At 43.5% G+C, this 14,991-nt stretch overlaps 1 long non-coding RNA gene across 1 annotated transcript; it reads right to left on the reverse strand.

Moving 5' to 3' along the window:
* Window positions 1–645: 645 nt before the first annotated feature.
* On the reverse strand, window positions 646–9,236 carry LOC139060537 (uncharacterized). The gene is made up of 5 exons (XR_011514903.1): window positions 9,150–9,236; window positions 6,740–6,882; window positions 5,721–5,789; window positions 4,582–4,662; window positions 646–2,203 (listed from the first exon to the last, which is right to left on the reverse strand). It is a non-coding gene; the product is annotated as an uncharacterized lncRNA (long non-coding RNA).
* Window positions 9,237–14,991: the final 5,755 nt, after the last annotated feature.

A 14,991-nucleotide genomic window follows, 5' to 3' on the forward strand; every position in this document is an offset into this window, starting at 1 on the left:
TATGCACAAGTTCAGGTCCTCAGTTTGGTTGCATGACAAATTGCCATACCTCAATAGATACAAGAAAAAACGTTATTAGAGTTTAATAAAATCCAAACAGTAATGATCACAACAATATAATGACATACATTTCTTTTGGTACGTATACAGCCCATGTCTTGGCACTGTATAAATTCAACTATACATCGCAAGTACTGTGTCCTGACCACTATTATTCACATGTGTAAAACCATCACAGCAATTCTTCAACAAATATCACAGTGATTAGTGACATACACTTTGTAACTGCTTTACATGAGCATAATATATACAAATGGTCCCTGTGTACCTACACATGACTAGTGCCACCCGAGTACTATTACTCACAGGTGTAAAACCAACAAAGCAGTTCTTTAAAAATATCACAGTGCTTAGTGACGTACATGCTGTAACTCCCTTGTAAAAGCTTAATACAAACACGTGAGCACACAGAAAGCTAGCAGTGGGCCTACATGGACATACCACCGCCTCAATACTAATTTGCAAGTGTAAAACCAACCAAGCAGTTCCTTAAAGAATATCACAATGCTTAGTGACATACATTTTGTAACTAGCTTATATAAGCTTTATACAAACATGAGAACATACACAAAGCTATTGGTGCACCTACATAGAAGTGCGGCCATCTGAACACTATTATTTGCAAGTGTAAGCTCAACAGAACAGTTCGTTATAGTGACGCCCATTTTGTAACTGCCTTATACAAGCTTAGTGCAAGCACAAGAATGTGGAAAAAAATAAATTAAAAACTTGCTCTATGAACACACAAACAGATCAACACAAATGGTAAACACCGCTTTGAAGACACGTGACCGTGACAAATCGCAGTGCTGTGCCGGTTGAAACTGCCGTCCACAAAAGTATTGAGCAATGCTTAAACTACACGCAATAAAGTGCTGAAAGACTGCGTCTCTAACGTACCTATCTTAATTCACATTTCTTGAATATAGGGCTCCCTTGCAGATAAGGCATCTGATCCAACTGACCTGATTTTACACCTGCTAAATGCATACAATGCACTCAGGTATAACTGGTAATAATAATTATAAAAGTCATTTAAAAACTTGATAGTATGATGAAGATGCATGACTACAAAAGTTCTGTCCCCCTCGTACTTGTTAAAAAGGTGTAAGTACGACACATGTTCTTTTTTTCCAGAATTGTTGCATTAATGGACACCCGGGAACCTCGAACCCACAAAAAAAGAAGATACTGCTGTGTTAATAGTGTTATGAATAATTTTTTGTGAAAGCTTTTTACAGACAAGTTGCAGTCTCGTTTCTGAAGGTTGAGCTGTATCATGCAAAATAACATGGAAAGTGGTCACATGGGAGCATGACACTATGCTATAATGTTCGTTTCAGTTGACTCTTGCCCTACAAGTCACTGCTCACTGTGACCAGTGCTGGAACAGCAGTGTCTGTGTGATTTTCATCACACTTCTGTCCTATGCCATCCTTACCGGAGTTGGCGGCACATAGATACTCAAATTTCGATAGTGTTGTTTCTCAGGTGGTTGTTTTTGATTTGCTCAATATCAGTTGGCACTTCAGCTGCATCAAACTTCTATTTTACCTTTTCAATAACAACATAAACAACAATCTTATGACACCTGTGTTGTCCTTCTAGTTGCCTACAAAGACCAGTTAATCTAGCAACAACACTGACAGTCTCTACTATCTTCTAATGGGGAAGAGGTGTGTCCCACCATGTGTTCCACGTTGTTGTCGCTATGTGGGCTGGCTGGGGAGGCAACAACTGTAATATGTTTGCATATCTTAAAGTGATGCTTGTACCGTGTTATAACACTTCACTTAGTCTTGCACTTGCTGCACAAGAACACTGGCTCACAGTCGTGGTGAAAAGCTTTTGTATGTTGAGAAAATGAGTTGTATGCACTACAAAAAAGTCACATTGATAACACACATGTTGCTCTACCAGGCCTGGTGCGGTTCCTTCTGACACTGCTGCTGATGCTGACACACTGCTGCTTGCCTCGTACACTGTTGCAGCTGCAGTAGACATGGCCGTCTCTGTATCTATTGCTGCCGTGCCACCTGTCATGGTAACTTCAGGTGGTATCGGGCTCACTTCTGCAACAGAGATGTTGTTTGCCCCTTGAGGGCTCTCGTCATCGGGCCAATAATTTCGTAGGCATTGTCTCCTGCATCGATGAATCAATAAGAACAGCCTGAATTAATAAACATAGCTCTAAACAGTATGGACATCAAAACTTAACCACAAGCTTTGCACATCAGTGACCAGGCTTATTGAATAATACTTGCAGGAGGAGTTACACAATTGTGTGTGTACATTACAGTTAAGCCTCATTAGAAGATATACTCAAGAGGCACGGGAAACATGTCTCTTGAAACGAAAAATTTTAAAACAGTGAGGAGCCAGACTAGATCACTTTATTATGCATCATCACTAAAGTATGTTTAGATATATCTGAAGGAATAATTGCTCAGGGTGGCTTAAAGGGCCCCTAAACCACTTCTCGACATTTTTTGAACATTTCAAGTAAACACACGCATCAAAATCAGAATGCCGTCACAATTGACGACGCCAAACGCTACAGTGTGTAGCACCTGTGGGAGCACCACAAAATGAAGAAAACGACCCCGTGCGCCTCTCTGGACCTATCCTGCACCTCCCAGTTTGTCCTGACATCACCAGGCTGTCTCTGATGATGTCACCAGTTTCCGGTGCTGTCGAGTGGTCGAACGAAAGTGTATGACTGCCGGCAAGGCCTGCAAGCAAATACACACTCCTTCTTCCTCGTCGCGTTGCTCGCGATGCCATTGTGGGCAGCCAATGGGGGCAAAGAACAGAAACGCCAACAGGAGGGTCTCCCTATGAGGCTCTTCAACTAGAGTCACCATACATTCCATTGTATGGCGAGGTCATTAGCGCCACCCCTCGCAGGACGACGGGCCTGCGTGGCAGCAACAGAGCTCGTTGGTGATGGCCTGTCCCGTAACATTTGGAGGTGTACTAGGCGAGGAAAAGACGATACTGTCCCGATGGCGTGTACCAGATGAAAGAGTAAAATGAGCGGGGACTACTTTTCGATAATCAAACACGTAGCTCCACTATTACTGCACCGTTTCGAAAAATTCTCGTGGCTACGTGTTCGTTGCCTTAACATGTACAACTGCAACACCGCAACTAAATTTCAACCTGGGTGGTTTAGGGGCCCTTTAAAGAAAACATTCACAGCTTTTTAGTGACTGTAGATTGTGTTAGCTTCCTTCCTAACCTCTGGAAGTTAAACACTTCACTTTGCAAGCCTTGTTGCTTGCAGTGCCTTTGAGGTGCTCTTAGACGCTCGTCAGCTTCAACTGTTGACACTTTCTGCCCTGCACTGTCCTCGTTGCCCTCCTTTTCTAGTTCATGCTTAAGGGACATGCGCAATTGACTTGTGTGAGAATTGCGTGATCTTTACGCCCTTCACAGCACACAAGGTGCATGAAGTGAATGTGTTTGGGTTGTGTCCCTTCGCAGTAGTGAATACTTAAAAAGTCGTTGGTAACAAAGGTGTCTCTTGTGTACAGTGTTGTTAAAGTGGCAAGCATTGGAAAACCAACCAAACCATTTTCAGATGTCTCTTACAACCAAGTGTATCTTGTAATGAGATTCTACTGTACTGAATATTTTACATCTATGGATCATCTGCATGTACATTAGTCACAAAGACATGTTGTGTGGAATGGCGAATCAGGAAAAAGCTCGTACTCTTACTTTTTGTCCCTAACATAAGCAGCTGATAACAATATGATAAAAAGCAGGTAATGAGGCTAGCATGGAACATAATCCTTCAGCTCTAAACAGTTTTTTGGGCCCACATCATTCCCTCATGACATAAGGAAACAACTTGATTGCAAAAATGGCTGCATGTGATCTGAGTTGATTGAAACAAACAATACGTAAGGTTGCCCTGTATGTAATTTTATCAGAGTGCTTTTTAAATGTCCTGCTGGCGATCCTGGCTGCACTATGTTCCTCATGCTTTTTGGCACGATTCCTTTCTTTTCCACTCCAATCTTTTTTCTGGTTTTCTCCCCTTTCCCTTCCCCCTTCCGTAAAATAGCACACCTGAAGTATCAAATCTGTTGAATTATTGTGTGTATCAAACCTATTTACATGCGGGCTTCTTTGTGGTCTGTTTTGTATTTTTGTGCTGTACAAGTCAATTCAAAATGAAAGATGGAATGTCTCTGCCTTTAGTATAATTGTATGTGTTTGTGTGTGTGTGTGTGTGTGTGTGTGTGTGTGTGTGTGTATATATATATATATATATATATATATATATATATAGGTCTCTCATGTTTTGAAATATATGTACATTCAGGAGTGCCTGCATGCTCTTCTCCCCTGCTCCAGTGACGAAAAGGACAGCCTTTTTATGTACCATAGTAAAACATTCACAGGTTTTCACTGAGCCCATTACATCACTTATCACATGGATCTGTCACAATACAGAGTAGCAGTGGTCCATATTACTAACCCATCCCAACATAACTATATATCAGCACATACCGACATGCTGTGAAACAGCTGTTGCAAAGCCGCTGGTGCTGGCAATTTCCGCAGCACTGCAGTGGTACAGCCAAGTGCCACCTGTGTAGTGACAAATGCATATGCATGTTAGCAACTCACTAGTTGCTGATGGTTTCATAAGCTTTACACTACACAATAAAGTAATCTAGACAACTTTGTTGGAACAAATACACATAATTAGGACACCATTTAAAGACTAACACGATTAATTGCCCCCAATCTCTCACTCACTAAGGGAGAATACTACTGAAACATCGGTGGAGAGCTCAGATTAACACAGCCCATAAATGACAAGCTTTCTTTGAGGAAAACAGCTATAACAGCGGTTAGTTTTCTTGATCATTTGATGTGCTAGCTTTGATTTAAATGTCATGCAGTACTATAAAATATGAAGTGCCGCATTTCTAGCAGCAGAAGGCGCCGTCAGCCTCATGGTACAACTGATTCCTGCACTGTTTGTGTCAGTGAGCCGACACATACAAAGAAAACCGAATTCACACATACATATACAGTGCCAAGTGCACTCTTTCTGAAAACGCAGCCGCCAGTTCCAATGCTGCTGAAAGGAAAGGTTATATAGAGTGCGAGACTGCATGGAACTACCACTTATGGCTATAAGTGTATGATCTGCTGATTGGAGAGGTAGTCACATGCTATTTTTAGTCTCTTTTAGAAGCATTACTAAAGGATGAATTAAAATCTATTCATAAGTCACGAATTTCACGCATCCACAGTTTGGTTAAATAACTTGTGAGAAAAAGACATGTTTACCTGGAATAGCAACCTTTCTTCCTGCTGCAAAATTTTCCTTCGAATTAATGAAATAACTTTACAGCGTCATAATATATTGTGTTTCTCGCAACTACTTGTCGGCAGTGGCGAGTTACATCGTTTATATCTGACTCATTGGGCGACAATACTGCCAAACACAAATATTTCACGAACATGAGAACACGTCCCTCGCAGAGAATAGCAACCATATATGCCTCTGTGAGACATGATCGCACCTTTGTGGTCAAAATGTACATTAGAACGACACCACCATCTCATAAAAAAAAGCCTCAGTACAAGGCAGCAGCCAACTGCATAATGTGAAATTGCAACTGATGTCCACTTACTGGTGGCCTGTGTTCGAGTCACTTCTGGCAGTTGACGGCGTGCTGAGAAATGCACGTCCTGGGTTGTCCCTACAAAATGCACAGGGTTATGTCAAATGTTGAAAATATATATACACCGGCATTTCATAAGTTGCAAAACTATGAGTAAATAAACAACTGTAATGTAAACAGAGTACACATGATAAGATAGGCTGTCAACTAGTAATGCATTACGCGAAAAACCTAACGCATAGGAAAGACTATATGTATACACACGAAGCTGACACACAATTTAATTCGCTCTAGGTTTTTCCGTGCAGTATATTCAAATTGTGGTTAGAGCAAAATTAGTGTAAATTACGCACTAAATTATATACCCTGGAAAGCTTTTCTTCAATATGCACCTGTGCACCCTTCGAATGAGTAGCGTTGTAAAATTTACGCACATGGCATTTAACATAGTTGCTGAACATGGATTTCCTTTGCCCTGTGTCGTGTACAGTGGGCTACATATATCTGCCCCCCCCCCCTTCTGTACTAGCCCTACTGCGTGCCATTGCGCCTATACGCATGTCAATAAACCTCACGACACAGAAATAAAAAAAAAGCGCCAATCACCCATGCCTGTATGTTGTAGTGGGCCTAACCTAACCATGCATGGGCTGTTGCTTTTTATAGTAAACACAGGCACCGTGCTCATTGCAAGTATGTATCATGTCACTAAGCAAATATGCAATTTCATTGTACAACAATTTTTTATCACATGGATCTATCTGTTGAGAGGCAAGACAAAAAGCAGTCACTTCTCAGAACTAATCAGCTTTTTTAAAACACATCTCTAACTTTTCAATGACGCTTGCTGCTATGTGTTTGTCTCCAGAGAGCATACTTGATCTGACTTTCCAATCGGAGACATTACATAAGTATACCATGTTAAGATAACTGCCTGGAGCACGTGAGAATTTTCATCTTGGTGTAACATACTGTATCTTGATTTTGTTTACATTTGGTCAAATGGTACACCCAATATACCCACATACTAGTTTTCTTGTCCAAATTGCATGCCAATGTATTTAGATTTTTTGGCATTGGCTGCACTGCACTACGTGAAGTCACGCTGCACTGGCTCTTTCACATCCTCGTGTCCTTGCAGCTGCCTTCTTGTGTTCTATAAAGCGGGTGCCTGAAAAATATCGTATGCAACAGTCAACACAAGGGCATGGTGCAAAACAACATCAAGACAGTCAAGGCCATGGCAATAAAAGAAAGTCTTAGCTCTTAGTTTTCTTAGTGAAATGCATGCAAAACATCCAAATAACTGCAACAGTCAACTGCTAAATTAACTTCAATTTTAGATTTACACAAAAAAGAAATAACGGACAGTTCATCCTCGTTCAGCACAAATGTTAGAATACTCCTGCTAATGAATAGAATATTGGTCATTTTCAGACATCATAGGTCTGTCATGAGTCTGGTGTATCACAAACACTACTTGTGACACATCCTAAGCACGTGCCCAGTGTGCCCCCCGCACCATCCCTGGTTGTGCCACTGCTGAAGCCATAATTTGAGGATTATAGCTGCAAACATGATGCTCAGTAGGGATGAAAATATTGTTTTTCAGTTCAATGGATATATGGATGTGCCTATAAAAAAGGGCAACAAGGCTTGTTATGGCAAGCTTACCCACATTTCAATACTAAAAAGAAAGTTCACTGCGGCCTGCATCTAAGCTTACTAAAAGGCGTGAACTTATTTTCATGTACGAGGTGCGCAATGGAGTTCATTTTTGACAGAGCCGACTACTGCTGCAGTTTGAAATCTAGCATTTTAGATTCTTGAAGGCATGTAAAAGTTGCAGTTAAACCGCAGTTATTAGTTTATTACACCAACCTATTGTTCTGTGTACGACAGACTGGTAACATGGAATTAAAGCAACATTTTATTTTGATATTTTATTTCTATACTAAAATTTTCAAGCGATAAACACATTTTGATCTGCCATGCAATAGCAAAATGCACACATTACGCTTGTAACCCCCAGAGGAAGGCTGATTTAGCTATTCAAATGACATAACTCTGACACGCCAACTCATATTAGCAAATGCACAGGCATGTCCAAAACAATAAGCGTATGCAAAGCACCCTTGTAATTGTAATTCCAAATAGCAGCCGTTATATTCGATGCCGATGCATAACTAGCTGCTCGACAATTCACGGAGTTCGTAGACATAAGCATCCTTTCAGTTTCGCACCGTGCACGAAAACCGCAACAGGAGACAAAACCAGACCTACCTATAATCACACCATTTCAATACATGAGCAAAAACAGTTCAGTCTTAGGGATAAACACTGTGAGAGCGATTTAGTGCGCGACGGCGACGAGCGACGGCTTCGAGCGACAAAACGGGCCGTCGCTTGAACAGATGGCTCGGTTCTGGAAATCTATAAATCATCGCTCGTCGCCCGAAAGTGCTATGAGCGACTAGCCAATAGCGCGAAGACAGAACTGGATGTATACATCGCTCAAATACTACCGATTGTCGCGCGGAACGAGCAAATGATTCAATTTTTATACGTGTAAGGATGAGACCCTACGGCAATACCTCCGGAAATATTTTATGCTACTTTTTATCGTAAAATACATCAACGTAAATTACTAAAGCACGCGTCACGCATGATTGCAGCCCTCATGCCGGCAACACCGGGGAGGCGTCGCTCAATATCGTCGCTCGCACGGAGTACGACTTGTAGGCGACAAGCGAACGCGACAGCCATCTCCATCGCGTCGCTTGTAGCTGCCGCGCGCAAGATCGCTTATATGGGGTTTATACTTTTTTCAGCATAAAAAATGGATTCCTCATGTGTTTTCAGTAAGTTCAAGATAACGCGCCCAACTGACCTCTTGCAGCATGCAGCTGAATGCCTGCGGCAAAGTTTCCAACTAGCACTGGTGCTGCACGTAACTTCAGTGGTCGCAGATTCCCCCTGCGCGAGACACCGTCAAGCGCGCGGTTTACTTATAAAAAAGCATGCTGCCATCAAAACGACGCCTTCTGTTATGTGATTCCTTAGTTCAACAGCGTTCCGTACACAGCAGACTGCCAAACTGAATAAATTCAAACACACAAAACGCACGCTAATCACGCTCCGCATAGGCTCGGAATCACGGGCTGGTGAACGAACCATTTTAAGCGTCCTCTCGCCTGGTGTCTTATTGAACATACCATAGTTCTGGCAGCGTTTGCGATTTTTAAAGCTCTTACGGACAACGGCAAAGTGATAAAATCACATGCAGTTATCGCGACGACTGGCTTTTTCGATTGACATCGAGAGACACAGCGCGTATGCCTAGTCCTTTGTCAATCGCGTCGGCTAAGCGCAGCGACGACTTCCTGGCGATAGCATGACATATACGGAGAATGTGCACCTAAGTTAGAATGCACTTACCGTGGAGGATTTGCTGTTATATCCAAGGCATGACGAACGACTGTCGTGTTTTGGTGGCGACGCGAGATGGCTGCCACACGATCTTCGTTGGCTGGCAATCGCAGCTCCTATGCTGCGGATCACCTTTCTCCTGTGCTGTGTTGTTCCGCGATCTTGAGCGCGCGCGCGCGCGCGCGCGGTGGAGCAAATCCGAGTGAAAAAGTAGAGCGCTCGCTACGAGTTCCATTTGAGCTGCGGCGGCCTGTTCTCTATAGAAGCAAAACGATGTGTTCTTTGCTCAGCGTGCATGAATGAAACATTGCCATGTTCGGGGCCAGCCACCTACAGTTGAAGCAGAAGATTACGCTACGTTTTGTTCTCTATGCTGCTTGTAACAGCGCAAAATGTAGACAAGGGACGAGACAAGAAGACACCACAAGCGCTTGTGGTGTCTTCTTGTCTCGTCCCTTGTCTACATTTTGCGCTGTTACTAGCAGGATGGAAAACCAACAAGCCCAAGCTGCTATTCTAGCGAAATACATTTCCAGCGCTTGTGGTGTCTTCTTGTCTCGTCCCTTGTCTACATTTTGCGCTGTTACTAGCAGGATGGAAAACCAACAAGCCCAAGCTGCTATTCTAGCGAAATATATTGTTCTCTATTGCCGCAAGAGTAGAACGGGCATTCTACTCTCTCTCTGAAGGGGAGAGTGAAAAGCACATTTTACTCTCTCCTTGGTGAGAGAGTGAACAATGCATTTCACTCTCCTCGGCATTTTGCGAGAGTAAAACGACGCTTTGAAGAGTGAACCGGCCGTTTCACTCCTGCGATACCCTTCCTAGTTTTTAGAGTGAAGGCTACAAGAGCCGTTATTACTTATGGCTTCGTGTGCGCTGTGTTCTCGGATACCTAGTGTGGAAGATCGCGTAATCTCAAGTTTCGAAGACGCGTGCACTCACCGCTGCTACCACTGTTCATCACACCAGCGTTCTGACAGCGAATGTCATCGGCCATTGAGCGATATCTACTCATGTTCGCCTGTGCGCGCGTGGCACCGTGCTTGTTAATTTAGTTAGTAAGCGAATAATTACTGCAATTTACGTAGCCGATAGGACTACTAACTTTGCTTTGAATAGCTGTCAAATTAATTGCTATCGCAATCGGTGCTTCGCTTTTTGGGTGAAACAGCGAAAATTTCTTTACATATTTCAAGATAAGATTGTCAGCCATGCAGCAAGCCAGCACGAATAAAGGTGCAGACATTTTTACTCTTGCATGTGGCAAGAGAGCACGGTGGAGGTGAGTAAACCATCGGTCACTTCTATGCCTCTTCGAGACATTTAATTATCTTTCTTGCATGCGACAGGTACTTCTATAACTATTTACAAGACAACGACGTGGGAAACGTTTCACAGATTACGTGTCTTTCTCGGAGCACACGGTGCAGCTCACAAAGACTGCGCTGCAGTGGACGGGTTCGAAGCCCGGCCTCGAAAGATGCATACATTTGGGGGATGTACGCGAAAACGCCCGTATAGTATGGTGTAGAATTTTTATTGTAGTGGAGTGCCATTGTGTGTTGTAAGTTTTGAATTTTAATGTTGTGAATGTGTGCTGTTACACCTTACTCTTTTGACACGAGTGGTATGGGTCCCTAAACGTTTGAAAAGGCTATTCTTTTTTTTTCTTTTTTTGCTCGTTTCCTAAGAATTAGACACCCCGTTAAGCATCGCCGCTGTCATGCTTCGGCAGGGAAGCCGACTGAAAAATTTCTTCGGACGCTTTCGGTAACCAGCCACCGAGAGGGAGAAGGGGAATGAGAGAGAGCACAGTTCTCTCAGCATTCTCTCTGTAAATCGGTCTCCTTCCTTCCTTTTTCTTCAAGTGCAAGAATGCAATATCAGCTTGCCCAATCCTCAACTCTAGTGAGTTCTCCAAGCACATTTGTGGCTGTAGGTAATTTTAAAGGAATAAAATTTGAAGTTTTTTTCCCGAATTTATTCTTTTGCTGTAGCAGCATGTATGAGGTGTTCGGCGAACGCAGAAGGGGGCACAAGCAAAGAGCGGCAGGGTTTTATAGTGACAGCTGCGCCATACCTCATAGTCTAGTGATCACAGGAAGCAGATCTTCCACGAGGCGTTACGCATTGAGGGTGCCCTCTATCCATCGTTATACTCGAGGCAAAAGTTTAAAATTTCTGCAAACATAGTAGATCTGCACTTGCCATACATGACTACTGGACATGGTGGCAAAGGTGCACGATTTATGCCTTCGAAACGCTGCCGTGGCACAGGCAAAGCATTACTTATCAAGTTGAAGCGTGGCATGAAACGGACACTCGTGTGTTGCTGTTTAGGGCGTCGTCATTCAAGTGGCTGACGGCATTAACGCTTGTAGGAAGCTCAAAAAACCGCAATGGCCATATGGCCAGAGCATGGCGGATACATAGTTATTTATATACGGGAAGATGAAAGAGCCAAGCCTAATAATTACTCCCTCACAACTACCTAAAGCTTACCTGAGTGTCAAAGGTCAGAAGATACGCCTGCATGTTCATGCTTTCCGTCTGGTTTCTTCCTCCCAGTATTACTATCGGTGTGGAAATATAAGCAGGTGTGGGTTCCGCGACAATGTCTCTCGCGTACGTTCGTGCCATGATGGGAAATGTAACGTCCACAATCTGAAAGCAAGAATAGATTAAGTAAATGTGCACATACATAAGGGACGGAGTTGTTAATATAAAGGGTTGGGAAACTTTGCGGGTAGGCATATAAATCCCTGCGCCCAAAAGATTCGTTCAAGTTCAATTCGCTTCAATTTGATTCCAATGTCGCGATTCATTGACTTCAAGAATTGTAGTAAAGTCGCGCCCCGTGTTGGTAAGGAGAAAACAGTATTAGTGAAAAAGTATCAATAAAAATCTTAGCACTCATTAGCAATCATACCACTTGGCAGTAAGTAGCTACTCTACTTCACAACAGACTTGACATAATTCAATAAAGGGCGCTATAACTTAAAGCTACTCCAATCTGTTTCTATTCAATGTCTGCCAATTCTCTCCGCAGTCTGGTCCAAAAGCTTTTCGGTCTCTGCCCACTTCGCCTGTTTCTCACGCAACGTTCCCGAAATCAGCGAAAATGTAATCTGATATAATGTGCACTCATTAATTATGCATAATTGCACCGAACAAAAGAAACATGACTACTTCTGATTCTACTCCACTTTCGCCATTGGCCCTCCGCTATTTGTCAACATATATCGGGCTGCGCCACTTCCACTGTTTGTCCGGCGATGTCACAAAACCGCGAAAAGTCGCCACGTGGAACTAACGCGTACGCACTAAAGATTAATTAATATGCCGAACAAAACTGAATATTTTTCAGAATAGCCGGAGACTGCCCTATTCCAAAAATAAAAAAATAAAATATGGCTGCCCACCAATTGATCTGGCACTGGCAACACGGAGCTGCCGGAGAGAATTAATTTCTCTGCGTATTATAAAAGATGCTGCCTCTCCCGTAATCGAGAGTAGATGTAAGCATTAAATGGCTACCGGCAAAGAAGATTTGTCGGAGGTCATACTAGCCACTATCTTAAAATGGCTGTAGTGCATGTTCGCAACGGCGCACCCCACCACACCCGACTACACCATAAAGCACCGCACCGCCCCACGGCGTACTGTGCACTGTTTACATAGACGCAATAGTTTCCTGCCACAGACGCAACCTCATTGCGGGTCTCGTTTCGGCCAAACAGCCATCTGCGGCGCATCCGGTGCGCCGCGGAACTCACGGACCGCGGGCGTTGGAAAGAGCACAGGCAAGACGGTCTCAGCGCTAAAATATAACAAACAAGTGTATAGTGCCCTCTATCTACCTTTTGAACGTCGCTACTAGAAATGGCAAATAAGGCTTCAGCGTACTATAAGTTACAGCTTGAGTGATAATGTGAACAAGTATTAGGAAGAACTCCGAAGCAATATTTTTTATAACTTGTATGGGCAGTAACTAGCGTATCTAATGCAGTCGTGTACAAAGGTTGGGGGCCCGAGGCCGCATTTTCTTAAATTATGACTGGTTGCACGGATGATCTCATTTTCTTCTCGCAATGATGCCCGGATGTTCTCGTTCCATTCTAGTCGCATTATTTTGCTTTTCGCGTGGATTGCACGCACTCTAATTCCACGGAGTCCAAGTGCTATAAAGAAAAACTTTGTTTTAGTGAATGCAGGTTGGAGTTATGTCTACATTCATTTAAAAGGCTACTGGCCCCACAAACTTCTAGCGACTGACTGAAACACCACCAACTTACGTTCTTCTGAAGAGCTCCCAGAACACCATTCCACTCACCACGAGGATCCACTTGTCCAAACGCAGCCAGTTTCGGAATGAGATAGGTGTACCTGAAGCAGTAAGCTTCAATTGTAAGAATGCTTTTCCTTCCTGACTTTTTTCTCAATTTTACTGTTGTTGCTGAACGCGACAGAAAGTGTTTCAGTCCAGAGTTTGCAATTCAAAGAATAGCACTGCTCTTTTTTTTACTACCTCTTTAATTCCTTGTCGCGTATCGCCATGATGGGCACCGGAAGCTGTGAGTGCTGCACCTGAGGCAATGAACTTCCTTTTGAAAGGCATTTGCGTTTGATTATCCTTCTGCACTGCTCTTTTGACTCTTGTAGCAGAACGCCAAAGCGAAAGCTTCAGTTGAAATGTTTGTAAATAGATGAATTTAGCTTCGTCCATGGTATTGCCTCCGTTAACAACTAGGGGTCCAGTTCAATGCACAAAGGACAGTCAGGAAATACGTCTAACTTCTGTCTGGCGTGCATGCGTGCGTGCGTGCGTGCGTGCGCGCGCGCGCGCGTGTGTGTGTGTGTGTGTGTGTGTGTGTGTGTGTGTGTGTGTGTGTGTGTGTGTGTGTGTGTGTGTGTGTGTGTGTGTGTCTGTGTGTGTGTGTGCGCGTGTGTGTGTGTTTGTGTTTGTGTGTGTGTGTGAGAGAGAGAGAGAGTGTGTGTGTGTTCTTTTTTTTGCAACGACAAATAAATTATTAATGCATAAGCATTCGTTGGCTAGTGCCCCAGCAAAATCTCCCTGTCACACGAAAAGCGTAATGCCTTGTATCTGCGCAAAAATTAATAATTCGACAGGTTAAAACGTTTAATCGCTATAACATTGCAAATTGTTCCCTCTCGTTCAATAAACGATAGGGAACAATTATTATACAAAATTTAATTGATCAGAAAAAGTACCCATATGATAATATCTATGCATACCCATAGGTATGAGGGCTCCATAGAAAATGCATGGAGAAGCCTTAAGTACGGGAGGCCCAAATGATATTTGGGGGAGGACCAACTGAAATTTAGTGGTGGGCCAACTTCAAATTCGGGAGGGGGGGGGGAGTGGTGAACCTAAATTTGGGCGTGCGCCGACATGAAGTTTGGTGGGGAGTCAACTTAAATTTGGAGGTGGGCTAACTCGAAATTTAGGAGTGGGACAACTCAAATTTTGGGCTGGGCCAACTTAAATTTGGCGATGGGTGAACTTGTAGTTTGGGGGTGGGCCAACTTGAAATTTGGGTATGGGCGAATTCGGGGGAAGAGCAGGAAGCTGACTAGTGCAGTGGTGCAAACATCGGCTCCCGCTTCGATCAACGTTCTTGTGCCGAAATTCTTCCGCCACCCGTGAGAACATGGTGTCGATCAATGCGTCTTATCGCAATAATTACGTGGATGCCCATTTTTTGCCGGTGGGTCCATTTTTAGGCTCTTTCCAAACTGTTTTCTGCGTTCCACGTAGAAATGGCGCTAGCCCCTAGCTCGCGCGGTAGGCCTAGGCCTCACGCGCATGACGGAGTGTGGGCAT

This window comes from Dermacentor albipictus, chromosome 5 (assembly GCF_038994185.2).
Source record: "Dermacentor albipictus isolate Rhodes 1998 colony chromosome 5, USDA_Dalb.pri_finalv2, whole genome shotgun sequence".
In the NCBI taxonomy this organism is placed as follows: Eukaryota; Metazoa; Arthropoda; class Arachnida; order Ixodida; family Ixodidae; genus Dermacentor; species Dermacentor albipictus.